The sequence below is a fragment of the Strongylocentrotus purpuratus genome, unplaced genomic scaffold (genome assembly GCF_000002235.5).
Source record: "Strongylocentrotus purpuratus isolate Spur 01 unplaced genomic scaffold, Spur_5.0 spur5_contig_851, whole genome shotgun sequence".
NCBI lineage: Eukaryota > Metazoa > Echinodermata > Echinoidea > Camarodonta > Strongylocentrotidae > Strongylocentrotus > Strongylocentrotus purpuratus.
In genome coordinates this window covers 786,916-802,617 of record NW_022145559.1, presented here as the reverse complement: position 1 = coordinate 802,617, position 15,702 = coordinate 786,916, and the positions used below count along the sequence as shown (strand labels likewise).

General features: G+C 39.2%; 1 long non-coding RNA gene across 2 annotated transcripts; it reads right to left on the bottom strand.

The window, feature by feature from the left end:
• Nucleotides 1–3,724: 3,724 nt before the first annotated feature.
• LOC115928056 lies at nt 3,725–6,751 on the bottom strand. 2 transcript variants are annotated; one of them, XR_004065848.1, is made up of 4 exons: nt 6,427–6,751; nt 5,190–5,286; nt 4,639–4,904; nt 3,725–4,279 (listed from the first exon to the last, which is right to left on the bottom strand). It is a non-coding gene; the product is annotated as an uncharacterized LOC115928056 (long non-coding RNA). The 2 variants fall into 2 exon arrangements; XR_004065847.1 differs by having other exon boundaries at nt 3,725–4,276.
• Nucleotides 6,752–15,702: the final 8,951 nt, after the last annotated feature.

Below are 15,702 nucleotides of genomic sequence, written 5' to 3'. Positions count from 1 at the left end.
GCTACGTACGCTCCCTCGCACAATATCCTTCATAATTATACAAGTAAATATTGGAATCACCGTGCATACAAACAGAATACAGATATTCACTCGCAGGTCGCCCCTCCCCCCCACCCCCCCCCCCCCCCCACCCCCGGCCTCTCATGAAAAAATAAATTGCCGCCCCTGCACACAACATGGAAACTGTCGCAGATCCAGTATTTTTCTAAAGGGGTACGCCCCGCGGGTGTTCTGGAGCTAGACGGTCTCGAGTTTTAGCAATTTAGAACCTTCAAGATAACCGTCTTGAACAAAACATAAATAATTGGACAATTTTTAACGACAGAGAGTTGTCTTTGGAGTCTTGTACCTTTACGAATTAGGTCCGGCCGGCCGGGGCCCACCATAGAGCTTCTGATGGGTTGAAGGGGCGGTGTCCTTGTCGGATGGAGCCCCGGAGGAGTTTTAGCAATTCGGAGCCTTCAAGAGCCTTCAAGAGCCTTCAGAGCGATACAAACTCTCATCAATATTAAACTTTTTTCCGTAGTCCTACTGCAGTTCTTCTTTCGTCCGCCAACCCATCAGAGGCATATGCATGTCGAGCCAAATAAGTCATCGGAAGTGGTAATCTGTATACAAAAGTCATTTGTAAATTTATGTTTTATGTTCTTCCTGTTTCTCTCTCTCTCTCTCTCGCTCTCTCCTTTTCCTCCCTTCTTCTCTTTTCCCGTTGCTCTCTCTGCCCCCTTTTTAGGCAAAAAAGTTCGGGGGGGGGGATGGGAGCGGCCGATTCGGCAGCCTTCTATATCCGCCATTGATTTTGACAAGAAACAACGTCATGATCTCTTCAATGAGTTGTAGCCAATTCTTGTTTGGTGGAAGGTCAATTTAGGAACACTGGAGAAAAGGTTGGCCGGAAATCAATTACAGTTTGATGAGAATGAAGCGACAGTATATAGGAAGTTTGTCCTAAATCGTGTTTAGACAGATAATTATTATCTATCGTGATCAGAAGACCTCAAAAGATTATTAGACATCTAGCATCAGTAGCCTTCATGTGACACCAGGCAATGGCGTAGACAAGGGGCACAGGGGTACGTGCCCTCTTTCGAATCATGGAAAGAGAAACAGAGAGAGGAATAAAGAGAGTGTCGTGGGCGCTGGACTGGAGATGCGAAGGTCGAGGGTTCGAATCCCGACCGACGACAATATCCTTTGGCAATATATTAACCTTCACTTGCTACTCTCCACCCAGGTGTCAAATGGGTACCCGGTAGGATGCGACCGTCATTGTTGGTCAAACAGTTTCTGAGCGTCAAGTAAATCCTGGCTGGAATGCTCCCCAGGGAGTGGAGATTGTACATAGCGTCCCTGTTTTCACGAAGTGACGGTAGAGCGCGCAACTAAAAGAAAGTTAGTTTTGAATAAATCGCTTTCAAAGGTTGGAGCCATAAGCTCAACCTCTTTAATTTATCAAAGGCAAATAAATTTTATATCCTGGGATTGAAAATATCTCAATGTTTAGTTCTATCTTTAAATATTTCCATAATTTCTTATATTTTTTGAGGAAATGAGCTGTAAACATTACCGTCACTTCGTGAAAACACGAAATTCAAGGACGCGCCGTGATTTTGTTTTCACGAAGTGACGGTACGTAGCCGCGCGCGTAAAACATATGGGATTTTTCTCTCGTGGATGGAATTCTCGAAATGGACACTAAATACGGCAAAACGTTGTGTTTAATTGATGTACAGATAAAATAATTCAAACTGTGAGAAAGAGTACATTTTCCTCTTTCTGTAGCTGCTTTTTCATTTCTCTGTGTGGACTGTTAACACATCCGTCATTTCGTGAAAACACAAATTGCATAGAACGCTTTGATTTTGTTTTCACGAAGTGACGGTACGTAGCCGCGCGCGTAAAACGTATGGGACTTTTCCCTTGTGGATGGAATTCTCGAAATGGACACTAAAAACGGCATTTTGTTTTGTTTAATTGATGTACATATAAAATAATGCGAACTGAGAGATAGAGTACATTTTCCTCGTTTGGTAGGCTGGTAGCTGTTTTTTTTTATTGATAAGAATAAACTGAATGTCTCTGTATGAACTTTTAACTTAACCGTCATTTCGTGAAAACACAAATCACATAGAACGCTTGAATTTTGTTTTCACGAAGTGACGGCTCGTAGCCGAGCGCGTATAAAACATATGGGATTTTTATTGCGTGAAGCAATTTCATGAGATAGACACTGAAATACGGCAAAATTACTTGTTTAATATAATGTATGGATAAAATAAGAGCACCTTTTCTTCTTTGTATAATTATGATGTTAGATGTATGATGTCAGTTTTTGTTCACGAAGCTACGGCTCATAATAAATTAACTATCAATAGCACAGATGGATATTGGCGCTAAGTGCTTTTAAAATGATTAATAAGCTATTCTCTTTAATCTTAAGCTAAAAATGGATATGTATTTAATATTCTTTGAGGTTTAATTATCAGGTACATTGTATGTATAGGGACTAAAGATTGCACTAAAGTTACTATATACTTTCCACTTAAGAACACGTTCAAGTAGTCTCCCCTCTCTCTCTCTCTCTCTCTCTCCCCCCCTCTCTCTCTCTCTCTTTACCCCCTCCATCTCCCCTTAATATCACACAAATTCTGCCATTTCTTGTTGAAATTCCTGCGAGTGATATCAGGGCTTTTGCTACTCTATTACTATGAGGAATTTCTAAAATTTTAGAGAGGGGCCTAGCTAAATATATTTTTTCAGATAGGAAATAAAGCAAATATGTTAAGAAATATTTTTGAATGAAGGAAAAAGATTCAGTATTGATAATTGACCATAATCTGTAGTTAACTACTCAACTCTGCAATATAAACACAGAAAATGAATTTTGACTGAGCAGTTTTAATTCAAACATTTGGAACCCGAACAGCAAGTGGAAAATGGAGCATAAATTCAAAAATATTAAATAATTCATACCAAACATATCATCATCAATTATCATCAATACTGTATTGTATTTTGAAATGTACATTTAGGGTTTTGTGGAAAAGACTCATCAGTTATACATCCACGGAATACGAAGGTTATTTCATTCATTATACAGTACTTGTAAATATGCTAAAATGTCTTTATCTAATTCTTTATATACGACTTGGTTATCATGTTTATTCAGCAATCATAGCGAGTAAATGCCACATGTGACATACAAAATGCTCGACATACATGTACTGCATGTATCATGAAGTTTTTCAATGGGAAAAATGACTAATATAATCATCATCGTTACTTTTTTGTTCATCACTGTTTTTCATAAATATCTTGTGAGTAGAGTATCAGATCCAAGTCAGTTTACACAATCTCTTTCTAGGGTATTTCAATAAAGTTTAGTACACAGTCTCAAACGCTACAAAGTTTACCAATGCTTAAAGGTTGTCTTCAACCAGGTAAACACGTAATCTCTGACTAAACTATTATCAGCTAAACAATGCATGATAAACATGGAAATATCAATTTGACTAAACAATTTCATTTCTCATCAAACAGATACAATTCAAAACAGCAACATTATATTGTATGATCATTATAGGATAGTTTGAAGTACCAAATACAATTATGATGAGAATGACTATAGAAGTAATAAATTAAAACATTAAATGTGAACTAGTAACATTGTGTTTTGAGAGAAAAACCAATTGTGGAAATGTAACTTATATTCATGTTCTAATGAATACAAACATTTAAAGAAAATGGATAAACAAATTCTTCAATACAAAGATACGATATGAGGATTCATGGAACTGGAATCGAAAACTCTAATATGCATTACTGATTGAGGTAGGTATACCTGATAAATAGCAGTTCTGAGCTATACATTTAAATATTAAAGATTTATGTTTGCAGGAGTTCATTACAATACTGTAACAGAAAACTGACGCCTGTACGACCATTCAGTTAATTGTTTCAGAACTCATGGAAAATGTTACCAGTTTGCTTTAAATCAATTCATTGATTTTATAATCAATCCATTTCATTGTGATTACTAGTACACACAATTACAATTATGAGTGGAGTTTGCTTTATTTATGATATTCAAAATGTTTAAAATCATACAGTATAAAAGAGAGATCGAGGTATTGAAACATTGAAGCATTGCCAAAACGATCAATGTAATTGATTCTAGTTTCTCAAGCATGCCCTTCAACACAAGTTCTTCAAGTTTCTTCACACATAATGTCATCCAAGCGATATTGGTTGAAGCAGAGAAGATCCTTGATCTAGACTGCTTGAAAGTAAAAGGAAATAAGAGAAAGAAAAATCATAATAAAAAAGTCCAAGTCAAAATCAATAAAAAATCATTATCAGAATTTCAATTATGAAAGGGAAACTTTACAGTGCATTATGATTGGGCAAAATTATTATGTGTAGTTTTGGTACCCAATTTTAGAGAGTCTCTTAATAAATTAAATACTTTATGTGGTATCACCTTAGTATTGGAAATTTTTGATAAGGATTTTAAAAAAATTAGATGCTGACCTCGATAGGACCACTCATTCCCTTAACTAAGAGACCTAAGCATTAAAAACAATTAAGAATATCTTAAATTTTAACTATTGGGAAACAATCAAGAAGGAAAAAAGATACCTTTTGACTCGCTCACAAGCATAGACAATGGGTCATCATCAGAATCGCAATCGGAGCCGTCAGGAGACTTTAAGGGTCACCATGCCAAGTCACACATGCAGCTCTGACTGTGTTCGGTGAATTGCTTCAACAGTGTTCGGTGAATTGCTTCAACGGTTCCATACCGCTCCCACTCTTAGGTCACTATGCCGAGTCACATCTGCAGCTCTGTGTTCAGTGAATTATCAAGGACCCATCTTACCAGCATGTCGGTCCCTGTATCCAATCTAATTGTGTAGAATGAAAGAAATAATTACAAGTTATTTTCTTTCATTTTTTTGCAAGCAGAGGTAAGGAAATGAATCCAATATTATCTTTTGTACATCAAATTAATTAATAGGCATAACTGACCCCAAACAGAAGTTTTCAATTGCCCCTATTACCCCAAAATAGAATTTTCCAATTGCCCCTACCAAACAACAACTACCCCTATGCACATAAGCAGTGAGTGTACTTTAGTACTTTGCTGCTAAAGTGTGATTTTCTTGAACAGATCATGAAACTATTCTCACCTGGATTTGTGTCTGGCCTGTGGCATTCTTGAAAAGTAGATGTACTTTCCCAGTGCTTTCTTCATATAAGTGCAAATTGTATCTACTGCATCTGAAACTAAGTGAAAGCAAAAACATCATCATAATTTCATTACCACTGAAGTGTAGGTAGTGAGACATGTACATCATCTGGTATATGGTGCTTGCTTGGAAAATTCTTTAAAACACGAAGTGGAGTTGGGCAACATTTGCTGGTATCAAGAACAATTGTTTAAAATAATTTTTGTATAGGGTGAGGGACCAAGGGTACTAAAGTAAAGTGCTGCCTTTGAATATAACAGACACAGAGTACAGATAATGAGAGAAACTAAGCTAAACATGTGGACATTGTTCCCCAAAAGGTAGACTACTCATGATTACTTCAGTCTAAAAAAAAAATATTCCTTTTTCGGATGGTGCCATTTATTCATTTTCAGGGCAGGACCGATCTAATTTTCAATTTTTAATTAAATGTTCATCCATGTCCTTCTTTGCTTGAAAGGCAAATCATTGAATTCCCTAACAGTTAACCAGGAGGGGCTACATCCCAGGTCATCTCAGCTCAGCATGATGATGATTTTCATAACTCCCTTTGCCCTTGGCCATGTTGATGTTGGCCTTGGGCTTGGAGCCCTGAAATTTCTTAAACCCAGGCACGCGCGCCTTACAAGAAAGGTCTCAGTCTTGTCTAGATCCTGATCTACTCACCTCTAGATTCTAGATTGATGAGTAGTGGCTGACATAAACTGATAATTATAAAATGATGATCTAGAGTAACTAGAGTTCTGGACTCTAAATCAAATTTATAATTAGCTAAATAGTAAATTACTGACAAAATAAAAGTAAAACTCTAGTCTCTAGAGTCTACTCTCTAACTTTCTGTAAAACTTTGTTCAAATTTATAACTTAAGCAGATATAAAAAGAACCTTATAGCATTAATATTTGATGTGGAGCAAAATAAGAAAGACTCTCCACTTAAGTTATTTAGTCTAGATGCATATTTATTAAGTCTAAGTTGATCTTTTTAGTTTTGGATCACATGATTCTTCACTCCTTTATTCACTTACATGAAAATAAGTATATGGGGCGAAATGTGGAACGGCGGTGTATTTTTCACACATTTCTGTGCTCATGGACATATTTATGGCTTACAAAGAATCAGAATGAATTAAAGAGCGTACCACATTGATTTACCTTAAAAAATGTTTAAAAACTCACCTTTTCATGGTCTGTGACTGTTCCAAACTGCGAAATTTTCACTACCGTCACTTCGTGAAAATATTAAAAGCAGGAAAAGAGCAAACGATGTTTTCACGAATTGACGGCTGTTAAGCGCGTACTTGGCCGTCACTTCGTGAAAACAGAAAATCCTTTTGCTATGCATTTTCTTGTTTACGTCATCGTCATAGTGACATAATTAGACATTATTATGATCTGAAATTTTGTGAGGTTCAAGATGTTAGTGAATGATGTCCAAAAATGCAAAAAAATCAAAAGTGAAAATGTATGCGATTTTCCTCACTACCGTCACTTCGTGAAAACAGGGACGATAGGGTGTGTGCGGGCAAGCACTGAATCCAATGACCGGGGTAATAGTATGTTTGTAAAGCACTTTTGTATTTGCATTTGTATTAAGCGCTTTATAAAAATAAACTATTATTATTATTATTATAAAGAAGGAAGAGGTGACAATAAGGCCCCCCCCCCCCCCCACCCTCCTGCCCTGAAACACACACAGGCAACCGATAGCTGTTGAAATAAGAAGTTTCACTATAACCTTGACATTAAATTCTTCTTCTCTTTCTTCTCAGTCGTTTTCTTCACTGGCTTCTTCGCTTTCTTGACTCCTCCTCCTCAAGCAGGTTCATCCAGATACCGGCATCTCCAGTCGGGCCATGGTCATCATGAACAGCTTCGTCAACGACATCTTCGAGCGAAGATGTACACAAATTGAGCATGATCCTATCTGTTTGGATTAAAATCAGTAAAGCTTGAACCTGAATGACATGTCATGATACCCTGTCCCCTCCCCCCTCCCCCCCTCCCCCCCCCCCCTCCCCCTAATCGTCTCCAATGACACAAGGCATCTGGATCCTCCGGATGGTGAAGGCAAGTCGAGGAGGCCGCCTTGAGAATGATGGCGGTCTGTAAATAATCATGCCGTGGGGGGATCTTTGCACCCCTCCCTCTCCACCATTATCTCTCCCGCTCTCTCTGCCTCTTTCTCTCTTGCTCTCTTGCTCTCTCCCCATGGGAGCTAATTTAAAGCCCTATATATATATAATATATATATCGGAGGGGGAGAAGAAAAAACCAGGCCATATCGCCTTTGTCAAACATTTTGCACTGTAATTTGCGCCCCCACCCTTCTTTCAAGGCGATTCTGGATAAACACCCGGATATTTCTTCACAGGATTTGAAGGAAATGCCTTGTTATCGATGCTGGCTGCCTGCAATTCCGATTTAGAAAAAAACAACCAACAAATTATAATTCTATAGCCAGGATAAATATTGATAAAAAATCAATGTTTTCTAAAATTCCTGATTTGACTTTTACAGGCTCTTATGATTTTCAGAACTATGCTGTAGATGAAAATATAGCGTTTCGTTTAAAATTATTGTTATTTACGAACTCTTTAATTTGTAAGTACATTATTCTTTCCAAAAAAGGGGGAGCATGCTATTACATGGATAATCTCGATGCTACTTAGTAAGAACTAAAAGAGTATGTAGCTATACAGCCGTTCATTCCCAGAATCTTCTCTTGAGACATTTATCCTACAAAACTATAAAGACATTGGCAAATTAAGGACAGGGAACCCTAATAGTTACACGGAGACAAAACTAGGATCTATAGGACAGTTTTGCAAGACATCAACCCAAAACTACCTCACCATCACTGGCCTACCGATAGGGGGGGGGGGGCGGCTTGGGGTGGGGCAGTTGCCAATCTAATTTAAACGTGGTTAAACTTTATTTTTAATTCGATACCAGTGATTTACAAATGTTTCTAAAATGGCATGATTTTCCAGGACTCTTTCTCACATGAGGGAACTTGCTTTGAACAGCCAGAGAATTATAATATCTGTATGGTGTAGAGGTAAAATATAGATATAGGCTAGATATAGTATCTTTGATTTCGGATTTATGTTCTGATGAACGCAAGATTATACACATTCAGTATGTACCTTTAAAGCTACGGAAAAGAGCATTGACGATGGAGCAAGAATTAGTGTATAGCAGGGGTTCACGATAGGGCAGAGATCGGGGGTACCGTGCCCCCAACCCCTCCCCCCCCCCCCACACACACCCAACATAATACGCATATACTCCTGACTTGACGTTTACAATGAGTACAAGCTTGATTCATGAAAAACAAGATTAACATACATTATAATGCAGTAACATTTACATGCAGGGGCGTCGGTCTCAGTGGGTGCGACACCCCTCCCCCCACCTATCAGGATAATTGTCGGTGAAATTGCGCTGCCCTTGGGAACATGAAAAAAAGGGGGAGGGAAAAATGAAATGGAAAGAAAGAAAAGAAAGGAAAAGAAAAGAAAGAGAGAAAAGAAAGAAAAGAAGGAAAAGGAAACAAAGGGGGGGGGGGGGAGAGAAAACGAAACAAAAGAAATGGGGGGGAGGGGGTAACAGAGAGGAGAGACTGACGGGGGTAAGATCATGAGAGAGGATTGGTGGGAGTAGGAGAGAGAGAGAGAGGGGGGGGGGGGGGGGGGAGGTGGAGTCATCTCGTCGAGGGAGGAAGACAGATACGCATAATTATGTTGCCGTGTCGGGCCAGCTGTGTCGGTATTCTCGCTCGATCCATATATCAATGCAGAAGCTCCGTGAGATGTATAATGTCGGTCGGCCGGCAATTTTTTTTCCTGCGATCGAACTGCGACTTTTTATCCGCTGAGACGACTTCGAGAGAGACTACAACTATAACACTTGTATTTTCTCGAAGTTTCACCAGCAATCATTAAAAATCATTGTCAAATGTCATCGTTATTGTCAACCTATAATCAGCAACAAACAAAAAGGGGTTCATAAGTCGCCCCGCATGCACTGAGCTCAGAACCCGGAAGAGTATGTTGTGTACAAGCGCAGCGCTCTTTCTGATCACGTCACACCGTATCACCATTGTTGCACATTTTTAACCCATGAAAGCTACGAGGCTGTCTAGCAGGGGCGGCGATCCGGGGGGGGGGGGGGGGTGGGCCGGGGGGGGGGGGACACGTCTCCCCCCCGGAAGATTTGAAAAAGTATACAAAAATAATGTACAGCAAATACTGACTAAAGACTGCAACACACTATTAGACTTTGGAGGGCCCAAGAGTGCAGCGTTTAGACAAATAAAAATGCAATAATCTTCTGGCTCGAGAACTATGCTCCCTCGCATAATATCCTTCAAAATGTACAATTAATATTGTAGAAAAGTGAAGTGTGAAACAGGTATTTTGTTTGTTTTCATACTATAGTTTTGCTAAGGAATATAATTTACCTTGACCCCTCTCGTTCACTATGCTCACTCACTCGTGCTTTGGGCAGCCCCCCCCCCCCCCTGATAAAAATCAAACGTGGTTTATTTCTAATTCGATACCAGTTACTAATTTACAAATGTTACTGAAATGGCATGATTTTCCCCAAGCTTCCGGGGCTCTGCCCCCTGGACCCCACTAAGGGCCCTAAGGCTTGTCCCTGGTTACTCAGCTGACCATAATTAAATTCCTAAAACACCTGAGCTTCCGGGGGCTCCGCCCCCTGGACCCCACTAGGGCCCTAAGCGGGCCTCTGGATGGTCATCTGACCATATTCAAAAGCCTAAAACCCTGAGCTTACGGGGGCTCCGCCCACTTAACCCCACCAAGGGCCCTATAAGGCGGCCCCTGGATGCTCATCTGATCGTAATTAAATGCCTAAAACCGCTGAGCTTCTGGGGGCTTCACCCCTGGACCCCAGTACGATTAGTGACCTGCATGCAAGTGTCACAAATAAGGTATCGAAATATGCTCATCTGACCCTTATTAAATGCCTAAAAACTCTGAGCTTCATGGGGCTCCTCCCTATTACCCCCGCCGGGGCTTTGCCCCTGGACCCCACGCCAAAGTTACATCCAACTTAATTGCTTTGCTCTATCTGATCGCAAATACTTTATCCCCCCCCCCCCTCCAACTTTGAAAAACGGTTCCGCGGGGCCTGCAGGTAACATGTAAGAGCGATGATGATGCGGAGTTTTTTCTTCCCCCTCAGAAAAATGTTTTGGCTCATTACGTCACTCCTCCCTCGTTCCTCGCATTTCGTCCCCCCAGGTCATGAAAAGAAATCGCCGCCCCTGCTGTCTAGTCTTGATGAAATAAACCCTCAAGGAAAATGACCATGTGCGCATGCGGAGGTATAGATAGTTCGTAGGGAAATTAGCCCCGGCCCCGGGTTTAAGGGTTAAATTTGTAGACATTGGCATATATCTGTCGGTAATTGGTGGCTAGTTTTGTCGGTAAACGGTGTGCTCTACACCCCCCCCCCCCCCACAGAAAAAGTTCTAGCGACTCCCCTGTTTACATGTCAATATACTTAAGACTTCTGATAATGAAATGTTTATGGTAACACACGACACTGAATCAATAAAGGCTTTATACTGACACAAAACAATTTGATATCATTGTCTGATTGTTGAATGATTGCAAGATTGATGAAATCAGGATTCTTTAGCTTTTAAACAAACTGATCGTCAGAAAAGCGAAAAAAAAACACAATATGAAATAATTATATGGGTTGGCATTGAAACGCCCTATATGGCCGTGAGCAGTTTATAGGTGAAGTTTTCCAGTTTAAATTTATATATTTTGCTTTAATTCTTCTTTTTTTATAATCATTTTGTGACAAACATTATACTCAATGAAAATATTGTTTAATAAATGTGTTCATTGTTTATTTACAATAAATAGGAACCATTTGGAAGTTGATCGGACACACTTTTACCCCCATTTTTTCAATCTTAACCCAACATCAACTTTTAAGTTTTGATCTATAGTCATTCGATTCCTGGTAGATATCATAAAACTGAAAGATATCATATAACTGGTCTCGGTTGGAGGTAAAACAATAATGCAATGTAGAAAAACATTTATATTGCTTATGAAAACAAAAAGTGCGTTAGAACTAAACATAATTATCACAAGATCTTTCGTTAGCGCAGTGTGTCGTACATGCCTTGAGGGTACGGGGGCAGGTGCTCAGTCGGGAATCGGAACACAAGAGAACGGGTAGGGGAGAAAGGGAAGAATGAAGACAAAAGAATGGAAGAAAGAGAGGAAAAGGAAACGTAAGAAGAAGAAAAAAAGATGACGACCCCCAAACCTCTAAAGATAATGGCCATTTCCAACCTTGTGAGACAAAGGTGCCCCCCCCCCCCAATGATGCAAGCGCCCCTAAATTACTGGAGACACGCTACGCCACTTGGGTATATGATGATTATCATAAGAGCACTTTTTTTTTGTCCCGAAAATTTGACCGATCGATATTTCTTTCCGTTGGGGGGGGGGGGGGGGGGGGGTAAGGTCACATTTTCTGGTCACCATTTTAACACAGTTGTTAATATTTTTTTTTATTTTTTTTAAATTAAAAAACAATGAGGAGAGTTCCTCCAAAACACACAAAAACAAAATTGAGGGAGGGGGGGGGGGAGGGTTCAACCCCAAAACCCCAAAACCAACCCCTGCGTACGCGCCTGGTATCTATAAATGATAAACAATAATGCATTAACTTGACTACCGTCGAAACTATATAACGTCACCCCTTTTGAAGCTTAAGATGCTCTATGATACATTCTGGGGTATTTCTGAATACTGAACATTCATTTGATTTTTTTTTCGAAGGAAGAAAAGGGGGATGGTGTGCGCCCTGAGCCCCCATATCCGCCCCTGTCAACGGCTATTCTTCCTGTATGCATGTCGTATGAATGTCGAGATCGAGACTATATAAACATAAAACATCGTAATAAATACGGTGTTTCTTTCTCGACCAGTTGGAATCGGGCTAATGGTCAATCTAATTACCTTATCATCACATCATAAAAGGTTCATAAAAAATATACAATTACAGATCATCTAATTAGATTCACTAATGGACCATTAACACCTTTAGTATGCGACGGATTCTTACTCTCATTGAAAGATATAAATAGTTATATGGCGAGATGTGAGGCCATATAGGCGCATTGACAATCATCAAGAAATACTTGTTAACAAGTTTAGGAAATAGAACAAGTAAGATATTTATGATTTTGTTTATTTTTTATTATTTTTTGTTTAACGTCGATCATTAAATAGAGAAGAGAACGTTATGTCATTTCATTACTATCCGCCTGTTTGTTATTACATTTAGATATCATAAAAGTTATCGTGCCATTCTCATTATTGTGTAACCCTTCACCCCTTCATCCCAGCCCCCCCCCCCTCTCCCTCTATACCAACACGAAAAAGAACATATTTCCCCATGCAGGGTTACAATGATGCTACTGAATTAAATAGTTATGTTATTATGAGTATGTCGGCTTTCTTTCATCAAGTTATTCACCGAGAATTCTTTGATAAGTTTTTATATATAAATATACCATGAAGTTTGATTAAAAGTTTTTAGATATTGAATTGAATTGAATTTATTTACCACTTTCATAAAAACATACAAAGGCAAAGAATACAATGGTTATCTTATTTGACATGACATGACACATGAAGCAGTCAGCCATTTGATTTGATTTGATTTGATTTCTGCATTTTTTCCATATAAAATATAACTAAATAACAAAGAACATATGAATGTAAGGTATAATACAACAGAAACAAACAATAATTTCTTCATGTCAAAATGTTTTTTTTACATAATATATGTACATATAATAACGAAACTTAATATTTCCATAACATATAATCATACATTTAAGGTATTATCCGAACTTTTCTATTGGAAAAGTGCAGGAGACCGCAATCGTAAGCAAAGCTTGACAAGGATGGCGGCCTCAAAAAAAAAAAAAAAAAAAAAAAAAATCTAAAATGAAAAAGTGTTCCAACGATCTTTGTGTATGTGTGTGTGCGTGTGTGTGTGTGCGTGTGTGGGTGTGTGTGGGTGTGCATGTGCACGCGAGCGTGCTTGTTTGTATGTGTTTGTAACGAATAGTGGAAGTGCACGTAGCTCTGTGTGGTATAGTGGAGTGGAAACAAATATAGCCTTTACAATAAAGGAAACTAAGAATACGAAATAGAAAACAAAATTTGCAAAACTGAGTTGCAATGTGACCGAAATTTGACAATTGCCTACTGCATGCTGAAATCGGTTATGTAGACAGGGGCGTCGCTAGACCTTTTTCAGTGGGGGGGGGGGGGGGTGTAGAGGCTTACGATTACCGACAAAACTAGCCACCAATTACCGACAAAATTAAATGTCCAATATCGAAAAATTCAACCCTATAAACCTGGGGCCGAAGGCTAAATTGTTTTTCCTATGGACTATCTCTTGTACTTGCATATGCGCAAAATGGTCATTTTCCTCGACGACATAAATATACGAATTATTTCTTCAATTTAGTCAGCATCATAGCTAGACATTTTAATGAAGGCGCGGAGCTGGATCTTATTTTAGGGAGGGGCGGTAGTGAGCAAGATAATCACTTAAAAGCGCGCTCATTAAGGGGGTGTGGGTGATGGGCCTCCCGCGCGAAGCGCGGAAGCTTAGACGTTTCCTTAAATTATTAGGAAAAGAAGACGATTAATATAATACCGTTTTCGACTGATAATCCTTGGCTCAATGAAGTTCCCCCCCCTCCCGCGCGAAAGCTTTGGCGTTTCATTGAATTATTATAAAAAAGAAGACGATTTGCTCTACCGTTCTCGACTGTTTATCCTTTTCTGAATTCAGTTCCCCCCCCCCCCTCCCGTGCAAAGCGCGGAAGCTTTGACCTTTCATTAAATTATGAGAAAAAGCAGACGATTCGGTGTACTGTTCTCGACTCTTAATCCTTATCTGAATGAAGCTTCCCCCTCCCGCGCGAAGCGCGGAAGTTTAAACGTTTCATTAAATTATTAGAGAAAGAAGACGATTCGTCATACCGTTTTCGACTCTTAATAAGGCCTATTCATCTGAATTCCTTAAATTATTAGAGATAGAAGACGATTTCGTTGTACCGTTCTCGACTCGTCTAAATGAAGTTTCACCTTCCGCGCGAAGCACGGAATTTTTGGCCTTCCATCACAGTATAAAGAAAGGTAGAGGATTCGTCGTACCGTTTTTGATTCTTAAACCTTGTTTGAATTGAGTTTCCCCGAAAATGTTAAATCTCTGATTTCTTTAGCTGAACTTATAGGAAAGTGAAACTTCGAGAAAATACAAGTATTGTAGTTGTAGTCACTCTCGAAATGGTCACAACGGATAAGAAATCACAGTTCGTAGGGAAAAAAACTTGTCGGCCGACCAACAATATACATCTCACCGACTTTAAACTTCTGCATTGATATAGTACACGAGGATCAAGCAAGAATACCGACACAGCTGACACGACACAGCAACATATTTACCCGTGTCTTGCTTGCTCCCTCGACGAGACGACTCCACCCAACAACCCCTTCTCTCTTTTACTCCCACTCCTCCTCTCTCAGACTCTTATCTCCCCTCTCTCTCCTCTCTTTCATCCCCCGTATTTTTGTTTCCCTTTCACTCTTTTTTCTTCTTTTTCCTTTCTTTCTTTTCTTTCTTTTCCTTTCTTTCCTCTCTTCCCTCTTTTTCTTTTTTTCTCTTTCTTTCTTCTCTTTTCTTTCCTTTCTTTTCCTTTTTTTCCTTTCTTTTCCTTTCTTTCTTTTCTTTTCCTTTTCTTTTTTTCTTTTCTTTTCCTTTTCTTTTTTCTTTTCTTTCCCTTTCCCTCTCTTTTTTCCCTCTCTTTTTTTTCCCTCTCTTTTTTTCCCTCCCTTTTTTTTCCCTCTCTTTTTTCCCTCTTTCCCCCCCTTTTCTCTTTTTCCCGACGGCAGCGCAATTTTACCGACAAAATCCTGACAGGTGGGGGGGGGGGGGGGGTGTCGCACCCCCACACCCCCCCTTTGGCGACGCCCCTGTATGTAGATACTTCGATATAAAAGTTTTTTTAGAGATGCTTTAAAAGAATAGAGAGATGAAAAATGCCTTATTGAATTTGGTAAGGAGTTCCAAACATCTGGTCCATGATGTCTTACTGATTTTTGTGCTAAAAGTATTTTAGGATTTTCTAAGTGATAATTTGTTGAACAACGGGTAGGGTATGTGTGAATGTTTGAGTTTAAACTGTCAATATTGTGAAATAGGGATGGTAGTTTGCAAACACTATTGCTCATCGACCTGTATAAAAGGTGATTTTGGCACTTGAAGTTTGGCAAGGCTCGGAATGAAATGGTGCGAAATGGAAACTGCAATGCCAAGCTAAAAAAAACTAAGAGATTAGTGATAATAATTTCGTACTTTCTCAAATGC